The following is a 19402-nucleotide window of genomic DNA, read 5'->3' as shown; positions in this document are numbered from 1 at the left end:
CACTGAGCTACACCCCACTGCTGAGGTCATTGAGTTGATTTTCTAGTAATATGCTAACTATTCCAAATAAGACTTGTAATAATTTTATTAAGAACAACATCTACATTGCTTTCCTTGGGATTCAGAGGAGAGAGAAAGGAAAGGAACCTGGAGCCAAGTAATGTATTCTCCATGAAAGAATAGTAAATAGAAATCTCTATGCTTAGCAGCTATTTCTCCAGGCCTGACTCTCTCTCTCTCCAGCCTGAACTCACGAGAGCAATATTTCTGCTGTTTTCTTTCTCAAGGACTCTTCCCTATAGCATTATTGACACTTTCCAATCAATACATTTAAGAGGGCTTCCCCCCCCCCCCAGATCAAATGCAGGAGTGATTTGTATGTTTACCTTGATAATATACACTTGTCTCTTTAAGGTGACAGCAGATGGTCCAATAAGAAGTGGCAGGACTAAGTGCAGAAAATACGGCAGCCCATCTCAAGCTCCCTTAACCGTAAAATCTATGAATTTATGCTCAACTGAGCGATAAGAAATAGTCATGAAATGTCCAAGGGTGAATCAGGGTGGCTGGGGATTTACCTAGTTCCTCTTTGCAGTAAGTGTGTAGCGCATGAGTGACAAACCCTTTGCACATTGTCTAAAAGCAAGGAAAATGTGTATCAATTAACCATTTCCGACTGCAGGCCTGGTTTTCCTTGAACTCCCTTTTACTTTGCCGAGTCCTTGCAGGTGCCTTCTTCGCTTTCCTTCTTTTAAATGCCTTTTTTTTTTTTTTTTAAGGAAGGAGAAGCTTAAAAGCTTCAGAAACAAAGAATGGATGACAATTGTACAGTGTTACCTCGGGTTACAGATATTTCAGGTTACAGACGTTTCATGTTACAGACTCCGCTAACCCAGAAATAGTACCTCGGGTTAAGAACTTTGCTTCAGGATGAGAACAGAAATCGTACTCCAGCGGTGCGGCGGCAGCAGGAGACCCCCTTAGCTAAAGTGGTGCTTCAGGTTAAGAACAGTTTCGGGTTAAGAACGGACCTCTGGAACGAATTAAGTTCTTAACCCGAGGTACCACTGTAGTTGCATTGGAAGGTTCAAGCAAGGGAATTTGTGGTGGGTCGTGTCCGCCCCCCCATTTTGGAGCAGTGCTTAGTTTATTTAGAGTGCTTTATTACATCATCAAATTTACACTTAGGCCCCATCTGCACTATTCATTTAAAGCAGTATCATACCACTTTAAACAATCATTGTTTTCCACAAAGAATCCTCAGGGTAGTTTAACAGCCAAACCCTCTTCCCAGTGGCATCCACTAACTTAAAAGGAGGGGATGCAATCTTTGCTCATTCTCCCTTCCTGTTGCATGCAGTGGTTAGCAGGGGAAAGAGGAATCAGATAAAACTGACACCTCTTTTCTTATAGTAGCTGATATCTCTACTAGATAAAAACTGGATTTCCCCCATGTGTATGTATCCCCCTCTGGGTCCCCCCCCCCCTTTTCTCAAATGGATAGGGATGGGGGAATGAGGGGTGGTGTGGCAAAGAGAGCTTATCATGTTGTTTTTTACAGGAGGAATGGATTTTTCCAGACATTAATGGCATTTCACAGGCAGAATTGATGTCCAGGGGGAATGTCCGAAAGCTCAACAATTTTGGTGATTCCCTAAAAACAAAACAAAACACTTTCAGGGTGTCCTGGTTTTTACTTTTTGAAATATAGCAGTTGCTCGGTCCCTGCTCCTGACAACCTAGCAGTTCAAAAGCACAAAGTGCAAGTAGATAAATAGGTACCACTCCGGCGGGATGGTAAGCGGCGTTTCCATGTGCTGGTTCGCCAGAAGTGGCTTAGTCATGCTGGCCACATGACCTAGAAGCTATACGCCGGCTCCCTCAGCCAATAAAGCGAGATGAGCGCTGCAACCCCAGAGTCATCCGTGGCTGGACCTAATGGTCAGGGGTCCCTTTACCTTTACCTTTAAGCAACAACAAAACACCAATAACAAAAAGTATCCTAGTATGTCCATGATGTTCTTAACACCCAGCTGAGAAATATGACTACTCAATTTGTCCCTTCCCATTGCGGAGAGAAAGAGGCAATATCACTTCTTATATATAAGCATCTTACACTATAGCAGGAAATAAAATCCTTCCATTCTTATGCAATTTTGCAGCATAACATTACATAATTATAAATCAAATGTGGCAGTGTTTCCACAGCAAGAAAGGCATGGTGAGCCACAGAGATATAGCATAGGCCATCTCCCACTAAATAATTTTAATTGGACAAGCACCATGATTCTGTACAAGTGTAATTCCAGTGAAATTAAACTTCTTTATGATACACTATTTCAATAAGCTAGTGAACAGGGGATGTATGGTTTGCTACTTCGTTAAAATTAGCCAACTAAATATTCCAAGGAAGTTTCTCCATTTTCTCAACTCCCAACTTTGCAAATGTGAGGTCAGTTCCCATGATCAGCTGGAATGGTATGTATCAAGTGATAACGTTATCACTGATAAGCTCATTGCCATTGATGGATGCTGTATTCACATGATAAGAAAGTGCTGTTTGTGGGAGCTGATTTGTGATAGACATTTTATACAGATAAGGAGTCGTAAAGTAGCTGGAGCTATCATGTGGCAAATGTGGTTGTATGAAACCATCATCAGAGGATGTTGGCTGCCAGAGTTGTCTAACTCGAGAGTTTTGTGTCCTATCTGATAATTGCCCCACTAACCCTGTGCTGCGGGAGCATGGCGGGGAGGAGAAGTCTCCAAGAGGGTTGGTTGTACCTTAGAAGCATGAAAATTTTACTGGATCTGAGACTTTGGTGGAGCACATCACAGCACATTCAACTTAATACAAATCAGGTGGCTGTCTAGGGTATAATTTTTAGCTCTCTTGGGGTTTTCAAAAGGAAGGCAAGAAGGCAAAATATTCTGTCATATCTTCTTAAAACACCACACTCATATACACACACACACACACACAGAGAGAGATTTGAGTCTCTTGTCTCTTTGTCACACTTTGCAGTCTGGTTATGGCTTGGGTCCCTGGGGTGAGTCCAAGATGTTTTGCTTCCTGAAGCGGAACAGCAAATGACACCCCATATCCTGTAAGTTAAGGCACAAAATATCTATTAACACATGAGGCAGAATAACCCACAACCACCTTTCTCTAGCAGTAAAAATAAAATTATATATACAGTGGTACCTCGGGTTAAGTACTTAATTCATTCCAGAGGTCCGTACCTAACCTGAAACTGTTCTTAACCTGAAGCACCACTTTAGCTAATGGGGCCTCCCGCTGCTGCCGTGCCATCGGAGCACGATTTCTGTTCTCATCCTGAAGCAAAGTTCTTAACCTGAAGCACTATTTTTGGATTAGCAAAGTCTGTAACCTGAAGCATATGTAACCTGAAGCGTATGTAACCCGAGGTACCACTGTATCTATATATCTATATATCTATATCTATATCTATCTATCTATCTATCTATCTATCTATCTATCTATCTATCTATCTCTCTATCTATTAAATAACCAATACTGCCCCCTTATGACACCAGTGCTGGCTCCTCACTTTGTCTAATGGTACAGCTAGCCAGATGCTTATTCGTTTTCACAAGCAAGATGCAGAGGACTTCCTGTGCCACTCTCATCACCTGTGCCCTATAACCAAGGGACACCCCAAACTGCAGTAGCAGATTTTTTTTTAGGGGATGCACAGGCTATAGGAGGAAGGGAGAAGTAGAAAATGCCATTCCAGGCATGTGTTCCACTCATGGAAGCTAATGATCCAAACCTATATTTAAGTCCATGTGGGAACTATTGTCATAACGTTTATGTTAATTTCATTGCCCTCAGAGGCCATTCTCAAAATATGAAGGAAGGCTTCCCCATATCCAGATTTTAGAATGTGCAAAACTCTCACTGCTCTGTTCTTCAGTGCTGGTGAACATGCCATGTTTGTCAGTAGAAAGAAATTCTTAGCATGTAATAAGGAGAATCACGCTACAAGAACCAATATATATATATGCTAGAATGTTGTCTGAGAGGCATACGTGTTGCATGTGTCTTTGCTAGAAACTGTGACAAGGTGAGAAGAGGTGGATTCAAAAATGCTTAGGAAAAAATAAAATAAAAAGTGTGGTATAATTTCCTTAGGAGCATGTTCTCTGTTAAAATATAACAAAAACAATTGACTCTGCTGAAAGCAGCCACTTTTGAAGCAAAGTAATTTTCTCAAATGTCCCAATGACTTTACAGTAAGTACATTCAAATCACCAGAGTTGTAGTGATCTTCTATCCTTGTAGATAACAGAGGCAGCTTCATGATTAATTGCATCTTGATTCCATTCAACAGACGGTGGTGTCTGCTAGAATAGTTAATGGCTGCTGCCTAGTTTATTGCAATGCTGTTTTTTCAAACCTGATTAGCAACTGAATAACTGAAAACTGATTGATGGAGCTACAGCCTCTTTACAGGGCCATTAAAAGTATTCCAAAATGGAGTGTACATATTTTACACTTTATTAAAATAAAACTTTGATGTCTTGGAGAAAGAAGCAAATAATTTAAATTTAAAACTGAGGCAAAGTTGGAATTGCAATAAAGCTTCATCTGAGATTTTCTTCTATCCCATTCCTTTTAATAGCGTAGGGTGTGTGTGTGTGTGTGTGAGAGAGAGAGAGAGAGAGAGAGAGAGAGAGAAATGTGGTGATGGCATTGGAAGGAGGAGAGATTAAGAGAATAAAAGTATCTTATTTGATATACCAGCCTGGGTCTCAACAGTATCTGTTCAAGGATTATTGGCAACAATTGTAAAATTCTCACCCTATTGGTGTCCATGCTCTTTGGTTAAAGAAACCATGGGAGTTTGGTGCTTGCAGAGGTAAGTCAAAGTCAAAGTATAAGTCCTTTCTGGATCAAGTCAATCGGTAGGAATTGGATCCTTTCAGAAAGACAATGGCAGATGATTTAGTTGATGGGTTGAGGAACTGATGAAAAAAGATGGGTAGCCATTCAGATAAATAGTCCACAGATAAATTACAAATGTGGATAATGAACATGGCAAATTGTTCAAGGCTGGTCCAAATGTAACCAATCCCCATTAGAACATTGCCTTCTGGTACCCACAACAGAGCTGTCGTCAAACCTTGAATATTTTTTTCCCCTCTTGTGGAAGAGAGTTCCATTTTTCTGCCTCACTTGCAGAGCACTTTAGAATTTCATTAAAATGTTGGTGCCCACAGAGTTAAGTTCACCTTATTTTTGTGAAGGCAGTGGGTGTTTTTTGTTTTGTTTTTCCCTTTCCACTGAGCATTTCTCTAGCACTCTTCAGACTTCCTGGCTGCCTGCGTTTCTTAATTTTAAAAAGCCTCATGGAAGGAGTTACTTCAGTGAGGCTGACTACCTGAGATCAGTGAGCTACTTAATTTTATCTGGAAGTCCATAATTTTACTGTTGGGGACGACTTTCCACATAGATATTATAATTATACCTCACTCATCTGACTGTGTTGCCCAGAGTTCCTCTTTTTAAAAGACAAGCAAACTGCTGTCACACATGTGTTAGGCAGGTTTTCCACATTCCTGCACTTACGGAAATTCCACCCAAGGATGTCATGGGATCCCCAGGAAGCATGGGCACTCATGAAGGCTAAAGAGACATGATTAGGATTGCACTATAAAACACTGAGTTCTCGTTCCAAGGGCCTTCTGGTGGTTCCCTCACTGTGAGAAATGAGGTTACAACCAGGCAGAGGGCCTTCTCAGTAGTGGTGCCCGCCCTGTGGAATGCCCTCCCATCAGATGTCAAGGAAACAAACAACTACAGTGGTACCTTGGTTTAAGAACAGCTTAGTTTATGAACAACGCGGAGAGCCAGTGTGGTATAGTGGTTAAGAGTGGTAGACTTGTAATCTGGTGAACCGGGTTCGTGTCTCCGCTCCTCCACATGCAGCTGCTGGGTGACCTTGGGCTAGTCACGTTTCTCTGAAGTCTCTCAGCCCCACTCACCTCACAGAGTGTTTGTTGTGGGGGAGGAAGGGAAAGGAGAATGTTAGCCGCTTTGAGACTCCTTCAGGTAGTGATAAAGCGGGATATCAAATCCAAACTCTTCTTCTTCTTCTTCTTCTTCTTCTTCTTCTTCAGAACACTGCTAACCTGGAAGTAGGTGTTTTGGTTTGTGAACTTTGCCTTGGAATAAGAACATGTTTTGCTTCCTGTTGAGTGTGTTTCATTTGTAAATTGAGTCCCCCGCTGCTATGGGAAAGCATGCCTTGGTTTAAGAACGCTTTGGTTTAAGAATGGACATCCGGAACGAATTAAGTTTGTAAACCAAGGTACAACTGTATCTGACTTTTAGAAGACATCTGAAGGCAGCCCTGTTTAGGGAAGTTTTTAATGTCTGATGTTTTATTGCTATTATTATTATTATTATTATTATTATTTCTGTTGGGAGCTGCCCATAGTGGTAGTGGGCGGGGTATAAGTAAATTATTATGATGATTATTTTGCCACATCATCTGATCACCTAAAATGTGCAGCCACCAACACCAATGACCTTCCAAACAAATGTGATACTATTATGTGTTGCTGCACACATCTGGATGGATGTATTTTACTTTGCAATGTGGAAACACATTTTGAACATCAGAATGACTATATTGGTGATTTTTTTGATGCTGATTCACAGTTTGAGGGCAAAACATGGATTTGAGAAATTATTCAGAAAGGCAGCTCATTAAAAGCCATACATTAAGACCTTAAAAGCTGCAGTCCTATACACTTATCTGGGTGTAAGTTCCATTGCACTCAATGGATCTTCCTCCTGAACAGACACGTACAATACAAATTGTATAAGCATGGGTTGTGTGGATTCCAAACAGCATTTGCTAAGGAAAGTATACAGGTGTGTTAGTGATATACCTACAAATGCAACAATTCCATGTTAAGGATCACAGTATGAAACGGTGACAGGCTCCTATATTCTCATGATACCACAAAAATCTATGTGGCCTATCCATTTCAGCAAGAAATCCACATCTCTGATTCCACAATGGACTCAGAACTCTTTTAGTATGATGGATACTGGGGTGAATTTGAGGTTAATGCCAATTAATAGGTTGTGTCACTCTGCAATAACTGGTAATTTGGCCAAGGAAATGGGGAGGTGGGGTGGATAAGCAGCAAGAAAAGAGGCAGGTGATAATGCCATCAATTAGAAACAAATGACTAGTAAACAATAAATAATAACAAAGGCATTCAGGTAGATAAGGCAAAAACCTAAGCATATAAAAAGACTCATCGTTCTGTGTTTTAAGTCGAAAGCTTTCATATTGCTTTCGGGGTTTGGTTTTTTAAGCCCAGAGCATCTAATTTGGGCACAACTAACCTCAAAGTTACAATCAATTCCTGGCCACATTTCAAGAACATTACAGTAGCACCATTAATCTGAAGAAACCTACCTAGTTCCTTTCTATATCGCTCGGGTGTAGTTACAGGCTGTGATTCAATGGCTATGATATGCATGCGGACAGCGATGTTCATGCTGTGGCTTTCATGAATTAAAAAGGTAAGTATGCGTCTGAATGCCAGCCGCTGGGAATCACAAATGGGGAGAATGTTGTTGAGCTCAGGTCCTGCTTGCAGGGTCCTCAGAGGTATAATAGCTAGATCTCAAAGACCTCAGAAATCTCACGGGGCACAATTTCTAACAGGATACAATTATCAATATTCAGCTCCAGTTACTGGAAAATATTTGCATGATGAGAATCTGAACCCTGCATTATTTTTCCTTATAGTTGTACAAACTGAATATCAGAACTAATCTAATTTCAGTGGGTCTACTCTAAGCACGGCTAGGTCTGGATCCATCACATTGTAAATGAGAATAATGGCACCAATTATCTAAAAACTGGAGGTGGTTCAATTGCCAGCTATTGTCCTACAAAAATTTTAAAAAATAAATTTATGTCTCACAAACCAGGAAATATTACAGTCAGCACTTCCTTTGATCAGTGAATAAATTGTTAAGCAAAACAACAATTTAGGCAATTAGTATGCAACTAAGTCACTAGGATGTTTTTGTTTATATATTGTTTAATGTGTTTATAGATATATAGATATACATACATTAAATCTAAGTTAAACTTGGGCATGTGTGGTTAAATACTTAAAATATGTATGTGATTGCCTACCTTATTAGTATGCATTTACTACTACTGAGCACTTAAGCTAAGTAATTAAATATGTAAATGGACATTTGGAAATGTGAATGGAAATTTGTACGCAAAATTGTAATACCTGTTCTATTTATGCATTGACAGCAATTGTGTGCTCACATTAGGTCTGAATTAATACATTTCCCATTTCTGACTTTCTGCATTAGTGTGTAGTTAGCAGTCTCTCTGTGGATCACAAAGGTCACTGTCATTGATTGGTTGGAACGGTAGGAGGAACCATCAAGGAAGAAGGCTCAGAGCCTGAGGAATGGTGGTGGGAGAAGAGAGAGAAGGCTGTGAAGAGGAGGTTTAGAAGCTGAAGGTAACAGGGCTTGGTGAGCTGGGAGAGTCTGTGGCAGAAAGAAGTCCAGAATCAGAGGCAGAGGCTAAAGCAGGAGAGTGGAAGGAGGGAAGCCAAGAGGCAGAGGTGAGTCTGGCTGGTGAAAAGGCACAGATGTCTCTCCCTCCTACTGTGACAAGCTCCCTTCCCCTTTTGTCTCCCAGAACCAGAAGATGTATGAAAAGGGCAAAGGAAAGGTTAGCTGCACACAAAGTCTTTAGTCGCTTGGAAATAGCCTTGGTGAGATAGAAGTGAGAGCTGGACCATAAAGAAGGCTGATCGCTGAAGAATTGATGCTTTTGAATTATGGTGCTGGAGGAGACTCTTGTGAGTCCCATGGACTGCAAGAAGATCAAACCTCTCCATTCTTAAGGAAATCAGCCCTGAGTGCTCACTGGAAGGACAGATCCTGAAGCTGAGGCTCCAATACTTTGGCCACCTCATGAGAAGAGAAGACTCCCTGGAAAAGACCCTGATGTTGGGAAAGATTGAGGGCACAAAGAGAAGGGGACCACAGAGGATGAGATGGTTGGACAGTGTTCTTGAAGCTACCAGCATGAGTTTGACCAAACTGTGGGAGGCAGTGGAAGACAGGAGTGCCTGGCGTGCTCTGGTCCAGGGGGTCACAAAGAGTCGGACACGACTAAACGACTAAACAACAACAGCAGCCTTGGTGAGGAGAAGGGGACTCTATTCTCGGCAACTAGTTTACATGGAGCAAGACCACCAGGAACAAGCTGCTCTGCTCATTAGGCCTGATACTCAACCAAGTCTGTGGAGGTCTTGTTTTTGCTAATAAGGAGTTAACTCCATCTTCCGACTCTGTGATTACTGACTGGCACGCTGGCGTGGCAGCCACTCATCCTGAACACTCCCTTTTCCAGGATTACTGCCTCTCTTGTCTTCTTTAGAGCTGATGGAATGTTCTTCTGGACAGCAAGAAGTGAGGAGAGCTACAGATGGTGCTGAAATATGGGTGCTGAGATTGTTTTTGCATGCCGCAACAACCACTAAGTCAGGATGCACGTGGGAGCCCTGCTTTTGCACTTCTGTCGAAACTTGACACTTAAGCTTGCACATCTTCACCTCAATAGAAATTACCATTTCAGTTTTGTCCACCACTAACACCAGTTCACGGAAATGCCGTTTACCTTCCCGCCAGAGTGGTACCTATTTATCTACTTGCACTTTGATGTGCTTTCGAACTGCTAGGTTGCCAGGAGCAGGGACCGAGCAATGGGAGCTCACCCCGTCACGGGGATTCGAACCGCCGACCTTCTGATCAGCAAGTCCTAGGCTCTGGTTTGCCAGAAGCGGCTTAGTCATGCTGGCCACATGACCAGGAAGCTATATGCCGGCTCCCTCGGCCAATAAAGCGAGCTGAGTGCCGCAACCCCAGAGTCGGTCACGACTGGACCTAATGGTCAGGGGTCCCTTTACCTTTAACACCAGTTCACACCACTGTATGCAGTCCTACACTGAAGCTGGATGATCACTGGCTACCAACATTCTTCCAAGGCGATGCCAGAGGAATCATGATTGATGACACTTTCTCTGATGACACTTTCTTCTGGGACTTGTATTATAGGTAGGGGGAGAGATGCATATATCTCCTGTGCATAGACAGAAAGCATATCTTGAGGGGAGGGCATGCACATATCACCCCTCGTTTCTTGGTGATACCAGGACATCATTTGATGGGGGGGGCGGGCGGTGAGAAGCAGCCATGTAGCAAGGTGCTCAGCTTGAAACTTGCAGATCTCTATTCCTACCCCCCCCCCAAAAAAAAACACACCCTTGACCTTGAAGAGAAATAGGTTCGTTTTGGGCTGAATATGGTGGGGTTGTTTCCAGAGCAGCCTGCTGTTTGCATTATTCGCCCTTACTCTAGATGTAGTGATTAGTGGTGGTAGAAACAGACATCCACAAAGCATGTGGATTATTTTAAATTATTGTATGTCTTCCTACTTACACTGTAAGCAATTAAATTAGTACAGCTGTGTACAAAGCAAGCCATAAATCTGCATTAGGTTGCTGAATCTCTGCTAGTGGATATCCTTGGCGTGAGGCTCAGATTAATATTTATAGCTCCACATGAATATCTTGTACTTGGCTTTATAAATGTAGCTTGGAGGACACCAACAACTGGGCTCCAATTTGTAACGCCTTCAAAAAAAAAAAGTGCACGTTGATCCAAGTCCAAAATAATTCTTACATATCAATGTGTATTTGCAATTCTCCCTCTGTTTCTCTCTCGCACGCAGCCGCACTACCCAAAGTGTTTGCGAGACGAGGGAAATTAGAAGGGATTCTGTTTAAAAGACATGGCAGCACCCACTTCTAGATGAAATGCTTTCAGATAGGAATGTAAAGGATATGCATTTTCTTTGCAGTGCAAAGGAACTCTTCGTACTTTTATCTTTACACATAAGAAAAGGCTTTGTCCTTGCTAAATTGAATTGTTGTGCATGGCATTATCCAGGATCCAAACAAACACATGTATATATCAACCCCAAAGCCATTGTACTCTTGTTCCAGATTAATTTTTACTTCCATAGAAGTATAGTTGTGGGGTTGTTGTTGTTGTTTTGCTTTCTTTTTTTAAAGAAGGATGCCTGGGGACATCTTTTCACTGATTTTCCCTCTGTGATGCAAAGAACCAATTTTAAATGTTCATCTTTCTTCTGTCGCTTACATTTTAACAAGAGATGTTCACCTTCCTGCCATCTCATATTTCAGCTCCCTGCTTGCCTCCACCCTGTCTCAAAACACAATATAATTCTAACCATTTTCCTCCTGTTACACTTTCCTTGCTTAAATATCAGAAGCATTATGCCTCTCTTTCTTTAACTACCATGGGATGGCTCTTTGCTCCATTCTCCTAATCCAGCCTTTCTCAACCTGTGGGTCCCCAGATGTTGTTGAACTACAACTCCCATCACCCCTAGCTAGCAAGCCCAGAGCTCAGGGACACAGTGGCTTGGGTGCCCACAGACTCTGCGCTGCCCCGAACAGTCCACCCACCGCCTTCCCCTCAGATGTAGGGCGGTTAAGTGGGAGGAGGCAGGCAGACTCCTCAGAGGCCCTGTGGAGCATCCTGCCCCAGCTGGCCCTGCCCCGTGAGTGACTGGCCCCACCCCTGGGTGCAGGGCACGTGCACCGCCTCAGGCGCCCAATCGGCTTGCTCTGCTGCTGCCTCTATAGTGCTAAAGTCATCTCAAGGTCTCCTTCCACTAGCAGCACTTCAATGCAGTGTGCCCATTTGCTCTTCTTGGCATGCTGACAGTGAAGATGGATACTCTAATAGTTTGAGAGAGCATTGAGGGTGATTTAGAACCCCCCCCCCCCAAAAAAAAAGTTCAGGCTAAATGTAACTTTATTTCCAAGATTCAGTTCTTCGGAAAACAGCAAAACAACTCTACAAGTTTGCAGTAGAAGCTGGCTGTGTGTGAAGCTGGTGTCTATGGTGTCACTGAGAAATGCGCACAAACACACACAATCTGCACAACGTTCCCTGCAGTTGTTCTTTCTCCTTCCTAAGAAAATCCTGTCTTTGACAATTATGGTGCTGAAAGAACAGATAAATGAATGAATAAACGCACAATATTGGTCCACCATTCATTTGGAGATGCTAAACTCAATATTCAAAAGCGTGGGCAACAATGGAAAAGGTATCCGGGTTCACCAGTGTGCAAGTGAATCCTGTCACAACATTCTCTGCTTTTGTCCTTTACGTTTTGCTTTTGATCCAGGTTTTTTTTTTTAAGAGTCTCTTCCTTGCTGAAAAATATCTGTCTCTATCCATATGCCCTTAGGTGACCCTCAGTTTATCTTTTTTTCTTTTTTTTTAACCCTGCATGAAGCGACTTATGGTGTGAGGCTTTAATCTAAATCACATTGAAAGTTGACTTTCTCTTCCTGTAGTCTTTGTATTGTGACACAGGTACCCCAACTGTATTTCAGAGAGGGAAAATATATGTGGCAGGGAAAGTTATACTCAGAGATTAGGGCACATGAAAGCAAAAAGAGAGACACTTGTTTCGCAATCCAATTGCATTGGTATTTGAGTTAGATCGTAAGGGCAATGAGACCACAATGTTATGATTTCAGTGAAAGGGCTCACACACGGATCCTGTACCACCATATTAGCCAATGAAATCCATTGGGCCTATCCCAATGTTGTTGTTGTTTTTAAAAAAGGGATTTTCCTGTTTGACTTTGTCCTAATTTACAAAGCCCTGAACATCTTAGGTCCAGGGTACCTCAGAGATTGCCCTAACCCTTATATCCCAGTTTGATCACTGGGATTATCTGCAGGAGCACGGTTGATCATTCTTCAAGTTGGTGAGGCTCATTGATGCTGGCTTGCACCCACGATTGAGGGGGCCAACGTACGTCATACGCAACAGTGACGTGAAACACACACAATGCCTTGACATCCTACGCAATGTTGTGATGTCATGTACGCAACAATAATCAATAAACACACAAGACGTAACCGGCTGTACTTTTGAATAAATAAGGTATACTATTTATTGTAGGAAGGGTTGTTACAGTTCCACAGAATCCTTTCAAAAAGACAAGGATTCCCGGAATATTAGCCTTGTTTCGCCATCCTAGGCTGTTCTGGCGAAACAAGGCTAATATTCCGGAAATCCTTGTCTTAGACTCTGTGAAAGGATTCTGTGGAACTGTAACAACCCTTCATGTGGATTATTGGACTCTTTGAACAGACAGGTGGAATAGATACTTTTACATGTATGGACCTTATGCATGAACTGACTAGAGAATGAACTGATCCACTGGGTCTTCTGCTTTTTTCGTTGAACTTTATGAGACTTCTGTTGAAATCTGCAATTTGATACAATGAATAGTATACCTTATTTATTCAAAAGTGCAGCCGGTTACGCCTTGTGCGTTTATTGAGTATGTTTCACGTAACCATAGGTTTGTTGTTGTTGTTTTGTCATGTACACAACATCATGCAATGTCATAACATCACCGCTGGATATTGAAGGGGCTCCCCTTTTGGGGGGAGGGGGCAAACTACGGCTTCCCATGAGCTGCATTCCAAGCTTTCCCTTTAACCCTTCTGATTATGGTAGAGCCCGCAAGTATTTGTAATAATCCTTTCTTACTCTTAGCTCCTTATCCCTGGAAAACCACCATTCAAAGGTGACGGTGCAAAGGGTTCCTGTGCCTTTAAGAGTTGAAAGCAAAAGAAGCTTTCCTCATTCTACTTTCTGAACAATTGTTAAAGAAATAGCATCCTTGTCCTCTTTTGCATCTAGTCCAAAAAGAAAAAAAGAAAAGAACAGTGTACACTGTTCATGGAGAGCACGTGTTGCGGTGGGGGCCCCAGGACACTCCAAAGTTGGGGGCGGGCTAATTGTTCGTTGGCCACAGATGCGATTGGGGCTTCCCTTGTTGTTGGGAAGAAGTTAATATTGCTATTTGTTGATTGACAGCCAGAAATGCTAAAACTCCTTGCACGAGGCTAGGGCTTCCTCTTTTCGACCGTGCATCGGATTGCCCGCCCCCCCCCCCCCCCAGAATTAGGGTTGTTCGCTTTGACCTTGCTATGCCTGTCATGGGGTCGTCTGATCTTGGGGCAGGGGTCTGGTAGGAATTTTGTCCATCTGGCTGATTGGCTGGGGCCATTTGGTTTTTGCCTACTGCGTAGCAAATCGTCACAACTTGTAAGGTTGCAGTTAGGCATTGGTTTATGGTTTGGTTGGTTGAGGGGAAGTGGTTGAGTGCCTGCCCTTGGTAGGTTGAGTGCCCGGCCCTCTAATGCTGCTGCTGCAAGGGATTCCGTTAAAGGAATTGGGGGCTAACTATTGCTTGTCCACTCTGTCAGGGGGGCTCGGGCCATAGCAATGAGCTCCTGGTTGCATTTGGGGTGAGGGCAGGTTCCCTGCTCCGCGTAACCCCCAAGTGTATTCCCCTATTCTGACTTTCGCATCATGCAGAATGTCAGTCTGTCCCCCATGGTGGGGGCAGATAGTCGCAACCAATGCCTAAGCAACCACTCACAAATTTGTATTTCAATAAAGTTGTGGTCAAAATTATGCCAAAAATCTTAAACAAAAAATTCTATGTGATGTGTGAGTTATTGGGGTGGCCCTGGGGACCTCGACACGCAACATCTCTGTGCAAATGCAAGGTCTTGGTTCCCAGCCAATATATTATATGAGTTGCACTATGAATATTCCCATAGAACGTTTTCAAGCGACACCATGAGCAAAGGAAAAATAGATTTTCACATTCCTCAGTAATCAGTTTACATGGGAGAACAAAGGGCATAAGTGTACCCAGGCTGTGCAAAGAAGTATGTTTTCTTTAATGCTGATATCTAGGGTGTAATGGCTCCCTTGGGAGGCTGCTGTGATCACCAAGGGAGTGGCCGAGATTGTTGCGATATTTAATTATATGTTTAACGTTTTCTAAGCAGACTCCATTTATGAAGGGTGTGTGGCCTGCTGCCAGCTTTGGCAGTCAGTTTTTGCTCAGCACTTGTGCTATCAATCTGGAGCGACACCAATAATCAAAATTACTTGGTGCAAGAGATTACATACCCTCCAACATTTCTCTGACGAAAATAGGGAACATCCCATTCCATAATGATAATTTTACTATTTATACCCCACACATCTTACTGGGTTGCCCTGGCCACTCTGGGCAGCTTCTAACATATATAAAAACATAATAAAACATTAAACATTAAACAAAACTTCCTTATATAAGGTTTCCTTCAGAAGGCTCAGTGGGGCAGATAACTCCTTACATCCAGAACTGGTAAGTCACTGGTTTCACATAGCTTCAGAAACTTGTTAAGTCAATCCTGGTAGTCCAGGATCCACTAGAGTTGCCATGATCCCTGACCACTGGTCCTGCTAGCTAGGATGGGAGTTGTAGTCCAGAAAACAGCTGGAGACCCAAGTTTCCCATCCCCACATGGATGAAAATCTGCTTGTGGTGGGGGAGTAGAATTTTGGTAAGTTTATCCTATTAGCACCTATGTTTACTTCTGTTTAACGCCTAGAATTATGCTACATGTTTTGCCAGGCTGGGGTAGATTAAAGTGTACCAACCTTCATCAAAAGGGGTGTGTGTGTGTGTGTGTGTTTCAACACTTCCCCATAAATGTCCCTCTCTTTTTTAATATTAATTCATTATCTCTCTCTCTGTCTATACATGCACACACATATCTCCTAGAGATCCTAGGATGCATGGCTAGATGAAAATAGCCTGCACATGTATCTATCACATGCCTAACCTGAATGAGAGTTTTAGGCAAAGGCTGATGATTCTACTTAAGACAATCTAGAATGTCTGCATAATAGCCAAGAGAGCAGGTATGTCAACAGAGGCTATCAGTATTCAGCTGGATACACCCAGAATTTATTCTGATCCCATAAGGCCTGAATTGCTTTTTTGCTTATCTCCTTCTCCTTCTTTGGAAATACTGTAGATATTACATTGGGCGTTACCGGCAACTAAGGCCGTCAGTTCTGTCCATAGATAAAACGCAGCCAACATTGATATCAATGAGAACGATGTGCACAGATCGAGGGCATGGGATGGCCCCTAATTTGTATCATTAAATTAAAATACTGCAGTGCACAGAACTGGAAAATGGTATCTGGGAGTCATTAATAAATAACTGGGCCAGTGGAAGGCAAGGCTATCACCTTTCTGTCAGGGTAATAGAGATACTTTTCCTAATGAATAGCTGTAACCATTGCCGGACAATAAATATGAGAGCGTTCAGATTTCAAGGCTTCGCTGATGACAAAAAGGGCGGGGGGGGGGGAAATACCTAGATATTACCAGTCACTTTTCCCCCCCTGGGATGGACAAATTATAAGGAAAGACTAAGATTCTTTTTTCACTTAAGAATCTCAAGGAGAATATATATAAAGCTGTATCTGTAAGAGCATTATCATTCGTCGTGCTCCTTTTCCAGAAAAGGGCGGGGGAAATACAGAGTACAAAGAGACAGCATTTGCTGACCTTATTGGATCAGAATACAAGGTTTTGCCCCCCAATGTCACTGGTGGCTTTGAATAGAGAACTTTTCATTAACATTTTTAGAGTTTCTGGGGATATTCTTTTTAAGAAATCTCAGAAATCTGCATTCTAAATTATTCTGCTGCCCCTGCTAGGTCATGTTAGTTCCATTGAAGCAGAACCCCTCTCTTGCTTCAGTTACACAGAAGAGCCCGTTCTCCTTTTTAAAAATGGCAAAGCTTTATTTTCTAAAGAGTGTAATTCAAAAATAAAATAAACCCTCAGAAAAAGAGAGAAAGAGAGAGAATTGATCATGAAAGCACAGAGGTATATTATTACATTCCAAAGTAAGTGCCCCACATGCCTCACCAGTGCCTCACCAGTTGTTGCCACTTAACCTTTACTCATGTATATGGATCTTGTTCAGGATTCCCACACAAGCCCCTTTGGAAGGAACAGTGATAGAGAACTGTACGCATGGGCTTGGTGAATTCTCCCATATACAGTGGTACCTCGGGTTACCTACGCTTCAGGTTACATACGCTTCAGGTTACAGACTCCGCTAACCCAGAAATAGTACCTCGGGTTAAGAACTTTGCTTCAGGATGAGAACAGAAATCGTGCTCCGGCGGCATGGCAGGAGCAGGAGGCCCCATTAGCTAAAGTGGTGATTTAGGTTAAGAACAGTTTCAGGTTAAGAATGGACCTCCAGAATGAATTAAGTACTTAACCCAAGGTATAGCCAAAGCACACTCACTCTATGATGCAAAAGCAGGTCTACCATCACATTAGGCCAATTTTGATGCAACTGACTGTGGACTAATGTTATGGATCAGTGCATATTCAAATTTTTGGTTGGTTCTTTTGGGTTGTGTCTGTTGGAGAGAGAGGTTCGGAAGAGAGATCCCTACTCTCCTATAGCAGAGTTAAGCACAATGGTGATCGCTACAAAGCACATTAAAACTTGTTTAGATTTTACACCCTCCCTCCACCACCTTTAAACAAACATTCCCCACAAAAATTACTTAGGCTAGAACAAATCACAGACCCTTAGCTTTGCAAATAAGTGAATGTTTTCCTCAGAGAATTTCTAGAAGTTACAGCAAACAAGCCTCCATCTGCTGGCATTAAAACAAAAATAAAAAGGTTCCAAGTGATTTAAAAAGAAAAGTACTTGGTTTCCTTACAAAATGGATTTTTGCATTAGCAAAGATGCAAGCTGTAAAATCTCATTTTAGAGATATTCACTTGGTTTTTCTTGCAGCAGGAAGCCATTGGCTGCATGGCTCCTTGATTGTGCCAGGAAGCACAAAGAAACAGTCTGAGAAGGTGGTGGCAGAGGCTGCTGAGAGCTTTAAGCTGTAGTCACTTACTACCTGAGCTCTGGGTTTGGGTTAACCCTTTGGGGGATGCAACTGTAAGCCAATTACTGTACATTACAACAAAATTCAAAGGTGGCTTGGTGCTCATGAGAAGCACTTCTGCTCATTCAAGTCAGGGCACTGCTTTTGGTTACCTATATCTTACTGTTTTCTGTCAACTATTTTGCAAGCTTCTTAATTTCATTGAGAAATTTCATTGCCTTGCCTTGGTGATACATCAAGCCAAAGCATACTTTCACTTCAAAAGCCATGGTTTGCAGTGACATCTGACTTGAATTGAGTCTCTCAGTAAAGGTAAAGGGACCCCTGACCATTAGGTCCAGTCGTGACCGACTCTGGGGTTGCGGCACTCATCTTGCTTTATAGGCTGAGGGAGCCGGCGTGCAGCTTCTGGGTCATGTGGCCAGCATGACAAAGCTGCTTCTGGCGAACCAGAGCAGCGCACGGAAACACAGTTTACCTTCCCGCCGGAGCGGTACCTATTTATCTACTTGCACTTTGACGTGCTTTCATACTGCTAGGTTGGCAGGAGCAGGGACCAAGCAATGGGAGCTCACCCAGTCGCGGGGATTCGAACCGCCTACCTTCTGATCAGCAAGTCCTAGGCACTGTGGTTTAACCCACAGCGCCACCTGCATCCAGTCTCTCAGTACCCCACCTAATTTCTCTGCTCATGAAACAGGGTAGCCTATGTTTTCTGTCCTGGTGTCCTTGGAGTAGGGTCAGGATACAACTGTGATGTGCAATGCTTCAAATGGCAACATATCAGAATGAAGGCATCATGGCAGTTACAAAACTGAACATGGCATTTCTACTGAAATGTTGATGACTGAAACATTCCTATGTAAGTTTTGGGGCTGTGGTTTTTGATGGTAATAAATTGCCTTGTGATTACAGATAAAACATACAAAAATAGTAGCCATACCAGATGAGCTTAAAAAAATGTCATTCCAAGACAATATTTAAAATATGCTCTTAGAAAAATCCCAGTGGTTGATATGGGAGCTTGCATTTTGTCCCCTCATTCATCCTCATTGTTCTCTCAGATCCAAGTGTAACTTCTTGATACTTTCACCACATCTATTAGTGAGCTTTAAATGAAAATCGTTTCAGCAATATTACATTCAATTATAATGGAGTTTCTATGGAATCATGTATTATATCCACCTGAATACCAAAAGAATTCATCATGATTAAAGTTATTGCAAGAAATACCAAAGGAAGGAAGAGTGATTTGCCACTTATTATAAAGGGTTGCCCATTTAGCCATAAGTGGTCAGTCATTATTAATTCATTTGGTATTCCCTATAACATTAATCACAGATAATTCTTTGGGTATTATTAATGAAGATATAACATAGGATTCTATGATTCTAATTCCATTGCAATTTAGCTATTTATTTAAATGTATCATTAATTTCAAACACAATCAATCCCGATGTCAAGATTTT

The sequence above is a fragment of the Podarcis pityusensis genome, assembly GCF_964106645.2.
Source record: "Podarcis pityusensis genome assembly, chromosome: 4".
Lineage (NCBI taxonomy): Eukaryota > Metazoa > Chordata > Lepidosauria > Squamata > Lacertidae > Podarcis > Podarcis pityusensis.
This window is presented reverse-complemented; position numbering follows the sequence as displayed.